A 15650-nucleotide genomic window follows, 5' to 3' on the forward strand; every position below is an offset into this window, starting at 1 on the left:
GTTAGAGCCACGTTTTCACTGTGATGTCGATTCTCTGCTGGAGGAAATGTTTCATATGTGCAGCTTGTTAAACTGTAACTTACTGAAGCCACTGAGTGAAGCTAAACTGCACATCACACTGTTACAATGTACCTGTATTCATGTAGTGGAGACATTAGTGAAGTTATCAGTGAGTAACGTCTCTGATTGGACTGGGTGGCGCTCACAGGGACCATTTTGTGTAGAAGAAAAGTCACATGGTACATGAAATGCTCCTTTTCATCTGAGCGTGCTCAGAGCCTGAAGCAGAGAAAGGTGATAATCACCACGGTGATACCTGCTGTCTCTGACTGCAGTTTCAGGTTTAGTTGAGCCAGCTAACACAACGTGCTCAGTTCATCTGTTTCTGCAGGATTTTAAACACTGACAACACCCAGAACTCTGAACAGCAGCAGCAGACTCAAAGCTGGAAAAACCTCTGAGACATTTTAAACCTGCTGCACTTAAACAGGAGGCTGGTTTGTTTCCTCACTCTGCGATTGTCTACGTTTGTAGATCAAAAAACAACAACAGCAACAACAAGAAGAAGCAGAGCAGGAACTGACAGACCAACAATCAGTGCAACAGATCCATCCTCCTTCTCTTTGTCTTCATCCTTCTCTTGTCCTCCTGTCTGACCTGCAGGTGAGAAACAGGTGTCAGCTGTCAGGTAGGTGATGAGTGAAGAACAGAACAGAATCCATTTCCTCTTCAAACTGCTGTCAGACATTATCTACTGCACTCTGATCACATCACTCAGACCAGCTGCTTTCTACAAAGTCTCATCAGCAACATCTTTACAAACCAACATCAACAACCAGGAAGCAGCTTCACCTCTGATCACACACACACTCAACTCTACTCACTCACCTGGAGGAACAACAACACTCAGGTTGGTGCTGATGATTAGAGTCATAGGTCCTCCCACTCGCTGGACAACACGACACTCGTATGATCCAGCATCATTAATCGTCACATCCTTCAGAATCAAAAGACAAGTCTCCATCTTTCATCTGTCTGTCCTGCAGATCCACACGGTTCTTAAAAGATGGATGCTGGTTGTCTGGAACAAAGTGACCGTCCCGGTACAAAAACACATATTCATCTCCCAGGTCAGCTCTGCTCCACTTTACAACTATGATGTTGTTGTTTGGAGCTCGACATGTCAGAGTGACGTCCTGTCCAGACTCAGCTGTGATGGTTTTCTGGTCTGAAAGAGGAAACAACACAGAGCAGAGAGGTTAAAGGTCAAAGTGTTCACTTCTACAGCAGCCAATCAGAAACACACAATAAAAGATTGTCTTCTGTTATTAGATGATGATCTTTGATTGTGTTTCTTCTTGTGTCCCTTCAAGCGTCACCACAGCGAGTCTTCTCCTCCTCCTCACCTGATCCCGAGCATCTTCATCAGGGCTGATTTGTGACAGAAGGACAGCAGCAAGAGTGAAAGGGAAGGTTTGAAGATGGCAGTGAGCTGCTGTCATGTTTGCTTTGGAGACTCTGACACAAAGACAGGAGGCCGAGCTGAACATGTTCAGATTTTCATTGAGAGCAGAATGGACGAGATTATGAACGAGTTCATCGGAGGGAAGCTCAGGCTGAGACGTTTGGAGACAAAGTTCATGAGCAAAGACTGAGACGGATGAAAAACATCATCTGAAAAACAAATCTTTGGTTTTAGAATCTGTTAGTTTGATAAAATGTTGTTGATGGACGAGTTCATTGAGACTCTGGATGTCTGTCAGACTGAGTCACTGCTTTTTATTGTAACAGCTGTACTGATGCTCCTGAATCTGGCCTCTGACACAAACCTCCAAACAGTAAGAATGAAAAAAGAATAAAACTATTAAAACTCTTCAAGCAATAAATAATCAAACCTGAAAAAGAAGAAAATCATCTGGAAACTAAACTGAACTAAACACAAAAAGTCCAAATGGAATAAAAACTCAAACTAATGAGAAAAACTACAATAACTCTGTTCCACAAACAACAACATGTGCTGATAATAAGTGAACAACATGTGTGAGAGAAAGCAGCCTCTCATTATAAGACACTGTGAGTCTCTGCATGCTGCCTTTATGGAGCTACAGCTGTTTGTATACACTGAACAAGAAGCTTTGTAGCTGCATCCTGACTCCTGACACTACAACACATCACACTGACACACACATTACACTTCTTTGTGCCTGTGCTGCAAACTGCACCAACACACAGACTCCACCCAGCTTTGTGTCGATCGCAACACTGAATGAGTAATAAACTGCTTCTTAGAGAAATATAATCAGCATGTAAACCAGACTGAGACTCTTTATCTCAGAAATAAACTCAGTTTAGTTTCTAACAGTTAAATCTCACCTGCAGAGACGAACAGGACAAACATCAGCGTGGAGCAGAGCGACGCAGTTACAGCAGACATGTCCATGTTCTCTGTTTCTGCTGATCTGACTCTTAGTTTGTTCTAAATGTCTGAGTCTGTTGGTGTTTTCACTGAATAACTGAACCTGAGTTTAAACCTGAACACATCAGATTACATTTAAGGTTTAAATAAAGTTAAAGCTGCGGCTCAAACTCTTCCGTGTCTCGTGAGGACGTCGCGTTAGAGTGACGTTTGGTAGGTTGGACTGAGGATGCGCAGAAATAAGTGCATCACAACAAACGAGGCGAAGTAGAAAAGTTTTAGTGTTCAGCTGTTGAACGATCTCCACAGAACAAAATCAGAACCTCTCATGTGTCGTCATGTAGGAACAGTTTGTGTTTCAGTCGCTGAAGCAGAAGAACGTTTTGTTTCTGACGGCAGTTTGATTCTTGTTTCATCGTCACAAACAGAAAAACTGAAACAATATGAAAATAAGTCTCAGGGAAATATTTTTACTGTGCAGCCAAAACTTCCTGTTTTATCTCAGAGTTAAATCTCACCTGCAGAGACGAACAGGACAAACATCAGCGTGGAGCAGAGCGACGCAGTTACAGCAGACATGTCCGTGTTCTCTGTTTCTGCTCATCTGACTCTTAGTTTGTTCTAAATGTCTGAGTCTGTTGGTGTTTTCACTCAATAACTGAACCTGAGTTTAAACCTGAACACATCCGATCAGATTAAAGGTTTAAATAAATCTGAATGTCACTGAGGGTTAGAGCTGATCTGTTGTTCAGCTGCTCGTTTAAACTCAACACTTTGAAGATGCTTTGAAAGTCTGATATGTTCGACCAATATAATTTGAATTTTCTACCAATGATCTTTCAGGCTTTTCATGGTTAACATCCACTGAAAATGAAATTATATTTTAAATTTAGTTTCACTCGTTTTTGGAGTTTCTGTTCAAATATTTTTGTGGGTTGATGTTAACCAAACGTTAACCAAGAAAACTGAAACGTTTTACCTAAAAAACTGAAAATCTCTGTTCTTTATGGAGAACCAGTGAGTCCTACTTCCTGTGTCTAGTTTTACTTCGTCTGTCTCGTCCTCTGTGATTGGCCCATGAAGGTTATAGTTTCAGATGGTGATGAGTAGATGACACATGGAGTGTGTGGCACATTCACTTTGCTGTGTTGACACTGTGTTGGTGTGACACTGAAGGGCGATAAATTAATAATTGCCAACAACCTGGATAAAGAGTGTGAGACTAAACTTGGGTGATTCATTCTGACAGCTCTGTACTGTACTGTGTTACACGAGCGCTGATGGCTCACGTCTGCTTGTAGATCAGCTGATCACAGCCTGGAAACAGCTGGAGCTCACAAAACAAATGATTCCGACTTATTTCTTTATCCCTGCTGCACTCAGTCGTAGAGTTCCTCTACCTGCCACATCCACTTTAACCCCAGACTACCTTTTACTGAGTACTACGGTAGGACCTGAGTACTTTTCAGAGCCTGTAGTTTTCACTTTTACTTCTGTAAAGAAGTTTAATGAGTACTTCAGCTATTACCAGAGTATTTGTACAGCTTGAGTAGCTGTACTTCTTAACTACAGATTTTTTTTTTTTTTTACTTTTGTCCCTCTGAAAGTGTCTAATTATCAGTAATTATCTATTATTTACTGAATAATATGTAGAATATAAAGCAGAAGCTGTGGATGACTTACTGTAGTCAGTTCAGGAGAATCCTCAGAGTTTCTGCTCCTCATCATGATGGAAACATGAAAACATGTTGATGCTCTTTGAGCTGGAATCAGTCCAAAGCAGCCGTGAGTGTGAACCAACAGACATCCTTATAATAAATCTGACATGAATCCTGATAGAAATCCTGCTCACTGACCTCTCTAACTGTAACTCTGTCACTGACACATCTGCCAACATCTGTTCCTGTAACAGCTCAGAGGAGTTCAGCACTTTCTGATTATTATCAGAAAAATCAGAACAGGAGGAGCGTTTTTGTAAATGTGGCTGAAAGCGGCGAGGCAAGTTTATTTATATAAGTTCATTTATATAGCACAATTCAACAACAAGGTGATTCAAAGTGCTTTACAGAGACATTAAAAAACAAAAACAATAAAAAGCATGATTTAAAAAAACTGTAGATAAAATCAGAACAATAGATAAAATCAGTAGTTAAAATGTTAGTTTTGAAATTTAAGCTTAAAAGTGTGGATTTGGTGCTTTATTCAAATCCAGCTGAGAACAGGTGAGTCTTCAACCTGGATTTAAATAAACTGAGTGCTTCAGCTGATCTGAGGCTTTCTGGGAGTTTGTTCCAGATATAAGGAGCATAAAAGCTGAATGCAGCTTCTCCATGTCTGGTTCTGACTCTGGGAACTGATAAAAACTGGATCCAGATGACCTGAGGGATCTGGAAGGTTCATACTGGGTCAGGAGGTCACTGATGTATTTTGGTCCTAAACCATTCAGAGCTTTATAGACCAGCATCAGAACTTTAAAGTCTATCCTCTGACGGACAGGCAGCCAGTGTAAAGACCTCAGAGCTGGACTGATGTGGTCCACTTTTTTGGTCTTAGTGAGGACTCGAGCAGCAGAGTTCTGAATGAGCTGTAGTTGTCTGACTGATTTTTTAGGTAGACCTGTAAAGATGCTGTTACAGTAATCAAGCCTACTAAAGATGAATGCATGGACTAGTTTTTCCAGGTCCTGTTGAGACATCAGATCTTTTATCCTTGAAATATTCTTGAGGTGATAGTAAGCTGACTTTGTTATTGTCTTAATGTGTTTTTCTAAGTTTAGGTCTGCATCCATCACTACACCCAAATTTCTCGCCTGGTTTGTGGTTTTTAGGTGTATAGATTGAAGTTCTCTGGTGAGCTGTAATCGTTTTTCTTTGGCACCAAAGACTATTACTTCAGTTTTGTTTTTGTTTAGCTGGAGAAAATTGTGGCACAACCAGTCATTAATTTCCTCAATGCATTTACCAAGAGCCTGTACAGGGCCTCGGTCTCCTGGTGACATTGTGATATATATTTGTGTGTCATCTGCATAGCTGTGGTAGTTTATTTTGTTGTTCTTTATAATCTGTGCCAGTGGGAGCATGTAGATGTTAAACAGAAGGGGTCCCAAGATGGAACCTTGGGGAACTCCACATGTGATACTAGTCTGCTCAGATGTGAAGTTACCTATTGATACAAAGTATTTCCTGTTTTCTACGTATGTTTTGAACCAGTTTAGTACAGTTCCTGAAAGACCTGTCCAGTTCTCCAGTCGTTTGAGTAATATGTTGTGGTCAACTGTATCAAATGCTGCACTGAGATCCAGTAAAACTAAGACTGACATTGTTCCACTGTCTGTATTCAGACATATGTCATTAAACACTTTGGTCAGAGCGGTTTCAGTGCTGTGGTTCTGTCTAAAACCTGACTGGAAGGCATCGTAGCAGTTATTCTGTTTTAAGAAGTAATTGAGCTGTTGAGAAACTGCTTTTTCAATGATCTCACTTACAAATGGGAGATTTGAGATCGGCCTGTAGTTTTTCATTTGTGTCTTGTCAAGATTGTCCTTTTTCAGTATAGGTTTTATTACAGCAGTTTTTAGTGGTTCCGGAAACACACCTGACATTAAAGAAAAGTTGACGATCTGTAACAGGTCTGACTCCAAAGTCTTTGAGACCTTTTTGAAAAAACTTGTTGGCAGTACATCTAAACAGCAGGAGGAGGAGTTCAGTTTACCTAAGATGTCCTCCAGGTCTTTGCTGTTAATCGGGTGAAACTGTTTCATGGTGTTTAAACAGTTTTTCGGTGGACACAGTACATATCCTGGATCTGCTGTTGATGTACCAACTGCTTGTCTAATCTTTTGGATTTTTTCTGTGAAGAATTTGGCAAAGTCATTGCAGGCCATGGTTGAATGAAGTTCAAGCTCAGCTTTCCTACACTCTCTTTTTTCATTTTTCACCAGTGTGGAGTTTCTCCATGGAGACTTTTTCCTTCCAGAGATAACCTTCACCTTAATGGGAGCAATAGTGTCCATTACATTTAACATGTTAGCATTGAAGCTATTGACGAGCTCATTGACTGAACCTTTGGACAGGTCAGGTGTTAATGGGAAGACCTGGTTAAAGATCTCACTACTGTGTTCAGTTATACACCGTTTTGTGATCACAGCTGTTGATATATTTGTGTGGGCTGAGATTTTACTTTCAAAGAAAACACAGTAATGATCAGACACGCCCACATCAGACACAGTAATGTTTGAAATGCTCAGGCCCTTGGAGATCAGTAGGTCAAGAGTGTGTCCTCTATTATGTGTGGCCTCTGTTACATGCTGAGTCAGCCCAAAGTTGCCCAGAGTGTTACTCAGGTCTTTAGTCCCTTTGTCCTGAGGGTTGTCCACATGGATGTTAAAATCCCCAACAATAATTACACAGTCGAAATCAACACAGATCACAGACAGCAGTTCACTGAGGTCATTAAAAAAGTCTGTGCAGTATTTGGGAGGCCTGTAAACATTAAGAAACACAACTTTGGATGAGGCCTTCAGCTGTAAAGCCACATATTCAAAAGATAGCTGCTTACATCGAAATGATTCATAAAATAAGACAGCAAAATAATTATTCTGTCCTGATTTTAGTTTTTATAAAAAAAACCCAAAAATCCTCAGGAATAAAAACTGAATGTAAATAAATAATAAGTAAAATATATTACATATAATCAACACACCGTACTAAATGAAAGTTTATATAAATCACATTTATAACAAATAAATTCTAATCAGAAGCCTCTTTATGATTATGATTTCCCCACCATCAAATAAAACAGAAGAGATAAATGCTGATTATAGATCTTCTTTTGTTGTTGTTCCTTAAATTATTTATTTATTTAAAATATTCTGGAAACATCCAGAGGATGTGTTTTAGTTACATTTTTGGTCATGTGTTTTTTAAAACTTTATTTAAATTGAATGTTTTTCTCAATAATTACTCCAAGGTTTTTTTTGTCCAAATGTCAGCTTGTTGTTGTCATAGTAACAATGTCAGTCAGTGTACTTACTGCTTTCCTTGGGTTACTGTGTCTATAACATAGCTAGCATTGTTTTATCCTATTAAACAGAAATGAGGCATCTTTGGCACAATTTTGGTTTTAGATGCTGTGATTTGAAGCATTGGGTTTTGCATTATGTCCACTGACATTTTTACATGGTGTTCAAAATTACTGCCCAAATATCTGCCCAGAGATGTATGCAACACAAAAAATGACTTCCCCATTCAAGCACCAATGCCACAGCAAGTTTTACAGTTTCACCAAAACAAAATGTTTTATTTGTCTTTAGAGGAACATCAGAGGGACACATCTAACACAACAAACAAAGCCTTGTAGAAAGGAAACAAAAATGACGTAAAAGGCTTCCCACTCCTACAGCTACAAAAATGTATAATTAATTACAATAATAATAATTTCTACAAAAAACTAATTTAGCTCTTGTAGATGCAGAAACTTCATCACACAAGTAAGCACAGCCTGATTGGAAATGGGGCATAGGTAGGGACAACCAGTCTTGTAGTCGTCCCCATTCAATCTCCAACCGATGATCACCTTCCAGCTGGAACTTACATAACCATAAAGGTAAGGAAAGGAAAAACTCAATGCTTCATGGGAATCCCCCGGCAGCCTACGTCTATTGCAGCATAACTAAGGGAGGATTCAGGGTCTAACTATATGCTTTAGCAAAAAGGAAAGTTTGAAGCCTAATCTTGAAAGTAGAGATAGTGTCTGTCTCCCGAATCCAAACTGGAAGCTGGTTCCACAGAAGAGGGGCCTGAAAACTGAAGGCTCTCCCTCCCATTCTACTTTTAAATACTCTAGGAACAACAAGTAGGCCTGCACAGCGAGAGCGAAGTGCTCTAATAGGGTGATATGGTACTACAAGGTCATTAAGATAAGATGGGGCCTGATTATTTAAGACCTTGTATGTGAGGAGCAGGATTTTGAATTCAATTCTGGATTTAACAGGAAGCCAATGAAGGGAAGCCAGTCTCAGACCAACAGAATAGACCCAGCAGAAGAAGCTACTTCCATTTAGGAGTTTTCAAGGCCTCTGAGGATTTCCTCCAGTTTTTATCCATCTATTGGTATCAAGACTGCATCTGTGAGGATTTTCTGCCACAGAGGGAATTTTCCACGACTGCTACAGCTGCCAAACGTCTTGATGCATGCTCAATCATCCAGGTAAGTAAATCTCCAAAAGTTGATTCTGTTCATCTGGACGCAGCGTTTTGTGGGAGAAACGTTTCGTCACTCATCCAGGTGACTTCTTCAGTCTCAGCTGACTGCAGGTTTCCTCAATCTTATAAACAGAACATTTGCATAATGACTGAAAGCAGCCCACTGAAGGAAGAATGGGCTGGGAGGTCAGAGATCAGTGGGCTTTGGTCAGTGGTTGTTGATCATGACCTGACAGATCTGTATCCTGTGTGTGCACCCACTGTGGGCCTTTCCTGTGCTTAGTGTCAGCCTGAGCTCCATGCAGGCCTCAAAGGCCAAGCAATTCAAAAGCTTCACCAAAACAAGACACCACTCAAATAGCTGGACCCAGGCTCGCCGCCCTTATGGAGGAAAACATAGAAGATGATCTCTGTGAGTTATTTTTACTGTCATATTATAAAATGTGATGTTCTAGCATCATGTTATTCTTCTTAAGCCTTTGAAAAGCTTCCTCTGTGTCCATTAAACTGATGACTTTAGTGCTGCTGTCTACTTGTTACATTTAGTACTGTTTCATTTTCAACCTAGGAAGATCTGTAAAAAGGACTCACAATATAACATAATACTGTAAGATTACTTACAGGTAAAATACTCAGATTGTACTTAGATAAAAGTATGTAATCACAGACTCGCCCAGCCTGACTGCCTTGAAGTTCAGGTGTCTTCACTGCCTCCTCTGATAAGAGCTGGAGACCTGAGTAGGTTCGTCACCCATCAGCAGCAGATCACCTCTCGATCGGGCACGTTTTCATCTGGGAGGCTTTTAGAGCTCACTGCCCTCGGCGTCGCTGCTGGAACAACCAAGTTTTGCTATTGAATCTTTGACCTGCTGATCTCACAGAGGCAGGAGACCCAGAACATCCATGCGAGCTTCAGTTTATGCTCTGTCCTGTCATCCAATCAGATTTGCATGTAATACACTGATATTCAGCCCCAGCCTGGTGTTCTCTCCATCTCTGACCTTTCACACAATTTAAACTAACAAACTTTCTCTTTAAAACTGTTTGTCAATCACAATTTACTCGATTTATTATTATTCTATCACATATTTATATCAGTCATAATGAACTCAGTATGATCTGAGCTGTAAACCTGTATTGATCATCACAAACCTTTATAGCGCTTCAGAGCAGCTCCTTCAGTGGCTGCAGCACCCACGATGTGGGACGGAGAGATTTCCTCCCCTCTGCTGTCAGACTCCACCACAAAGACTTTGCAGCTGATCAAACACACACATGTGCAATAGGACTAAGTGTAACACTCTTTTTCTGACAACGTTGTATTTGTACTCAGTTGTATGTAGCATGTGTATTCTATTTTTATCCTATCATTCTATTCTATTCTATTGGGTACAGTTGTGTACAGTTTCTTATTCTATTCCAGTGTTCTCTCATGTTTGCTATGTAACTGCACTGTCCACTTCCTGCTGTAACAAAACAAATTTCCCACATGTGGGACTAATAAAGATGCTCTTATCGTTACTGTATAACCACAGGTTCACTTCACATTTGGTAGAATATAAAAGGACAAAGCTGGACAATTGTCATCACATTTCTCATTAGTTGCTGTTAGCACAAGCACACAAAGAAAGCAGAGCTTTAGCTTTAGCTCCCTACATCACTTTTAAGCCTGGATGTTGAGGCTTTTGCTTCCTCTCAGCTGTGATGACATCTCTGTCTGCTCCATCTCACCCAACATCCATCTGACCTGATGCTACCTGACAAACTAAAGATAAAATATTAAATTCATTTTGCATCACTTACATTTAAAATACATTTAAGGTGGATTTCTTAAAAGGGAAGGGACTGACCTGACTGTTGTGTCGAGACAGGTGTGAAGGGAGTTAAATCCAGTCTTATACTACGGACGTGTTTGGTTTTGGTCTGTAATACGTTGAGTTTATTATCTATAAGTTAACATAGCAAATCCTCCATCCAGAGGCTAAAGTGATATCAGAGCTAGACTACTTTAAGTGGAAACAGATGATCGTCTGAGCCTTAAATGAAATAAGGTTAAAAAGAAATGCTGCTACCGACAGTGTGAGGCAGTGAGCTCTGTTATACCATATTTTTTAATTTTCTTTATTATTATTATATTATAGTGTTATTACCTTCCTGTTACTTCATAATAGAATGACAGTTAATGGTAAAAGTCTTGAATAGTTTTGAATTTATTTTTCCATGATCACATTTCATTCAATCACTCGTGGACTTGTGTGAATGTTACATGTGTTATTTTCACCCGTGGATTTACAGACACTGTGTGAACAGTTTTCATTTTATCCAAAGTTTTACTTGATGTCCAACTGATAAAATCACTGACAGACAACAGAAGCAGGAGCTCAGAGAGAAATTCAATTCAACTTTATTCATAAAGAGACAAATCACAACGTTTGGTTTTATTTTACAGAAACTTCAAACTAAACCAAATTCAGGACGTGTATTAAACCTGCAGCTGATCCCTGTCTGCTGTTCACTACCTTTGATTTCTGTTACCAGCATCATCTCATGTTCCCCAGGTTCACTGACAACGCTGAAACCACCAGCGGGAGACTAAGAGTGCTGATTTAAAAAGATTCAGACATTTTATTTTGCTGCAGCTCAACATGAGGCTGGATCCTGATTCTTTGTTGTTTTTGTTTTCTCTACATGAAGAAAACAGCAGCAACAAGAAGCACAGCAGGAACTGACAGGCTGACCTTCAGTCCAACAGATCCTCCTGTGTGACCTGCAGGTGAGAAACAGGTGTGAGGTGTCAGGTAGGTGATGATGAAGAACAGAACAGAATCCATTTGCTCTTCAAACTGCTGTCAGACATTATCTGCTGCACTCTGATCACATCACTCAGACCAGCTGCTTTCTACAAAGTCTCATTAGCAACATCTTTACAAACCAACATCAGATTGTGTGTTTTGTGGTCTAAAGTTTTGTGCCTCTGGTTTCTCATTGGCTCACACTCTTGCAGAGCCGTAACACGCACATGAATGAGAGGTGGTGAGTGTAGTTCCTATTGACAGGGTATTGCAGACCATCCCGCTAATTGCTGAATTTACTTTTGTCAGTCATATTTATGATGAAAAACAAATGTAATCAAATTAGATATTGATATTTTCATATGGGAACTGATCCTGCAACATGAAACGCTGGGATTGGAAGTTCAGCATCGCTCCGCACATCATACCTGTGAGATGACAGACAGCAGTGTGGAGGAGAGTGCAACACAAAAACACAGAATTAGGCAATTATAAGGCTTTTCATAAAAACACTGCATGCAAAAGGGTTTGTCAGCACACAAAGCATTCACATTTGCCAAGTAAAGCTAAAGTATGAGGCTACAGAGGATAATAACTTAAGAGACATTTGGGAGCCACGAGACGTGCAAGATAATCCAGAGCTTAGATCTAAATAAGGAAGTCTTAACTCAGTAATGGAGAATATCCTCACACATTAAGAAGCACCGAGGGAGGGAAGTCCTTCATCACTCTGTCAGTCAGGTAGGTGATCGGTGAAGAACAGCACAGAATCTATGTACCTGCATGTTCAGCTCAATTTGTGGATGCAATAAGAAGTAAAGTGAGAGTGATCAGCTTACCAGTGACTGTGATATTAACCAGGTTACTGATGGCACCATTACTGGACTCACACCAGTAAACTCCGGTGTCGTGAGGCACCAGCGTACTGATTGAACATGATTGATCACGTTGCTGTTGTCCCCGCCCATCTCCACACTCAGCCCTCTGCAGTTTGCTTGTGTTTCTCCTCACAGTCCAATCAGAAACGCTTTGGTCCTCCTCACAGATTACAGTCACAACATCTCCCTCAGAGACATCAGAGCTGTGAGGAAGAGGAGAGGTTAGATATCACTCACGACTGAACTTCTGGGACCGCTCCGCCCCCTGGTGGCCTGATTTGATAGTGAAAAATTATTTTCTACCAGGCTGATGCAATAAAGCTGTGGAATCAGGACTGAGGTTTCGGGCATTTCCCCTCGGCTATTTGCAAGTAAGAAGAGCAAACATCTGAAGAGGCACAAGCTCCAACATTTTAGTAATATGAAGAACAACTTTGTTGCCTGACCAGCACGTTGTGGCCTGCAGCCTTCATAGGTTTAAGGTTTAAAAACATTTTTAGGATTATTTGGTTCAGTGGAAACTACTGCTACTGACAGTGAAAACATTTGCAGACCTTTTCAGAGGATGAGCATTTGTTCGAGGGTCCACTTTCTGCCCTGAGCCTGGTTCTGCCGGAGGTTTCTTCCTGTTAAAAGGGAGTTTTTCCTTCCCACTGTCGCCAAAGTGCTTGCTCATAGGGAGCCATATGATTGTTGGGTTTTTCTCTGTATCTATGAAGCGCCTTGAGGCAACTTTTGTTATGATTTGGCGCTATATAAATAAAATTGAATTGAATTGAATTCTGCCAGCTGTTCATTTCTGTGTATGCACAGGATTCTCTCCCTTTCCTCTCCTTTCACTGGTGGGTGAGAGGAAGTGGGCAAATTCTACAAATGTCATTTAAAGATTAAACGACTCACTACATGTTAGCTAGATAACACACATGTCTTAAAGACATAAAGACCTGGATGGCCGCTAACTTTCTGCTTCTTAATTCAGATAAAACTGAGGTTATTGTACTCGGCCCTGAAAATCTTAGTAATATCGTATCTAAGCAGATTCTTACTCTGGATGGCATTAACTTGGCCTCCAGTAACGCTGTGAGGAACTGGAGCTGGAGGCTGCATGCCCCGTTGGAAGGCTTTAATTCATTTCATCTGTGTTTGTTTAACAGGAAAAAATAATCACAATAAAAGTGAGACTAGTGAGGAACATAAGTATTTGAACTCCCTGCGATTTTGCAAGTTCTCCCAGTTAGAAATCATGGAGTAGATGCATTCCCACTGTGATAGACAGCTTTGAAGAAACAATTCTGGAAATCACATTGTATGATTTTTAAAGAATGTATTTGTGTAGCGCTGCTGCAATACAAATATAGCAGCAGTGCTACACAAATGCTATATATCAGTACGTCAGCAGTACCTGTCATTTTGGTCATCCTGAAATTATTTTTCATGATTTTAAGGATCCAAAAAACTACTTTGGCTTTACTGAAGCAGTCGCATTTCCCCCCTACCGTCTAAAACTAAATCAGGGAAATGTTTACGCTCTGTCAAATATGCACTGAGAGGAACTACCAGGAGGGGCACTGTAACCATAGAAACAAACATAGAGCTCTGACATTGTTGGGGATCATTCCTGAATTTACTTAAGCCTTAGAAAAGTAAAGTAGCCTAACAAAGTAGCTAAAATCGTGGACGTACAGCATTTGGACAGAGAGAGTGATATTAATTTTCTTTGCAAACAAACAAGAATCTTCAGGGTGCAATGTGTGCTGGGCAGCAGCCAGGAGCGAGGTCTCTGGTGAACCAATCCCTCGCTACAGATTCTAGCGAAGGGACGAGGCGTGTCACATCTCTGGAGGGGATGGAGCCTCAGTGCTTCTTTTAATATCTCTGAGCTTTCCCAATCACAACTATCTCTACTGAACTTTGGCTCCGTCTAAACAGTTCTTTGAATTACTTACTAAAACAATATATGACAGTAATGAGAAAGTGGCCACTTTCATGAGTAAATCATGTAAGCCTTATAAGATTTACTTATATGTAGTCTATGTTGTGATTCTACTGGTGTTACTGGTTCTGCTGGTGAGACGATGTGTTCACAGGAAACTTGAAGGTTTGTACATATTCATTCTTATTCATCGTGGTATTTTGTTTCCATTCTGTCATCATAATTTGGTCCATTTAGATTCTTAAATCATAAAAGTGTTTACTTTAACTCATTTCAGCAGATGGAGAAGATGACATCACCAGTGACATCACATACAGTGTTGTGAAATCATCAAATCCTCAACAACCTCCAGTCAAAGAAACCAGAGATGGAGGTTTGTGTGTTCACCCAGGTGTCATCCACATACCTGAACCAATGACTTGGTGGTGTTTCAGGGTAGGATAGCAAAGCCCTCTTTCCCACGTCTTCCATATACAAGTTGCCCACAATGGGTGAAACTGGGGAGCCCACGGCACACCCACGTTCCTGCCTGTAGAACTGACCCTTGTATGTGAAACAGGTGGAATTAAGACACAGTTTCAAAAGCAAGCACACCTGGTCCAACAGCCTTGTCTTGTTCTAACTGCTTCAGACAGTCTGTCACCCTCGTCCTGTGACCACTTCCTGGGTCTCTTTCAGTCTTCAAATATAAAGTTTTTACAGCTTATAGATTTTAAGTTCTGCTCCAATTATTTGGGTAAAGATAATAAACACTTTGATGGTCAATAAGTGAAAGTGAAAATGTGATAAACGAATAATATAATTAATAAATAATAAATAATTATATTTTTTGATAAGTGAAGTTCACTGAACTGAAAGGAAATTTTGGTTTGATGATGGTTGACATGTTTTCCAAATAGAAGTTTTTCCTCTAGTGAGGAGATGCAGGTGCAGCAGAGCATTGCTGGAAGAAATGATCCCAAGGGTGGAATCTCCTGAGAAACCTTCAGAGACCCAGCGAGAAGTAGGGACCATAGCTGACAGCCCAGGCAGGGGTTGAGGTCAAAGGTCATGCTGTTTGGGGACCTACTGGTCATCATGAGAAGATTCTGGAACCACAGCAATGACCATAAAGCTGCACTGGATGGAGAGCTGTGCCACGGGGCTTTCCAGAGGTAATCACGAGGAGATTGTGGACAACAGATGGAGATCTGAAGGATGAGGGGAGCGTTCCAAGCTCCAATCGACAGTGCAGAGAGGAAGTTCAAGGATGGTATCATGATTCTGTGAACAGAAAGCAGAAGCTATGGTGGTGACGGGGAATGACTGACAGCAGTTTCCTATGAACATCACCTAATGCTGTGTCACTGTGCTATGCATGCTTTGACACTCTGAAGAGGGTCTTCCTTTGTGTCATTGTTGTTGTCATTTGCATCATGAACAAGACTG

At 40.6% G+C, this 15650-nt stretch overlaps 1 protein-coding gene and 1 pseudogene across 1 annotated transcript in view; one reads left to right on the forward strand and one right to left on the reverse strand.

The window, feature by feature from the left end:
• Positions 1-15650, forward strand: part of LOC146635028 (hemicentin-1-like) — a 271871-nt gene that overhangs the window by 158645 nt on the left and 97576 nt on the right. The gene's annotated exons all lie outside the window — the stretch shown is intronic.
• LOC146635034 (coxsackievirus and adenovirus receptor homolog) lies at positions 536-2579 on the reverse strand (annotated as a pseudogene).

Source organism: Diplotaxodon limnothrissa, linkage group LG3 (assembly GCF_057381915.1).
Source record: "Diplotaxodon limnothrissa isolate DT_005_m linkage group LG3, D_limnothrissa_male_GT1.1, whole genome shotgun sequence".
Taxonomy (NCBI): Eukaryota; Metazoa; Chordata; class Actinopteri; order Cichliformes; family Cichlidae; genus Diplotaxodon; species Diplotaxodon limnothrissa.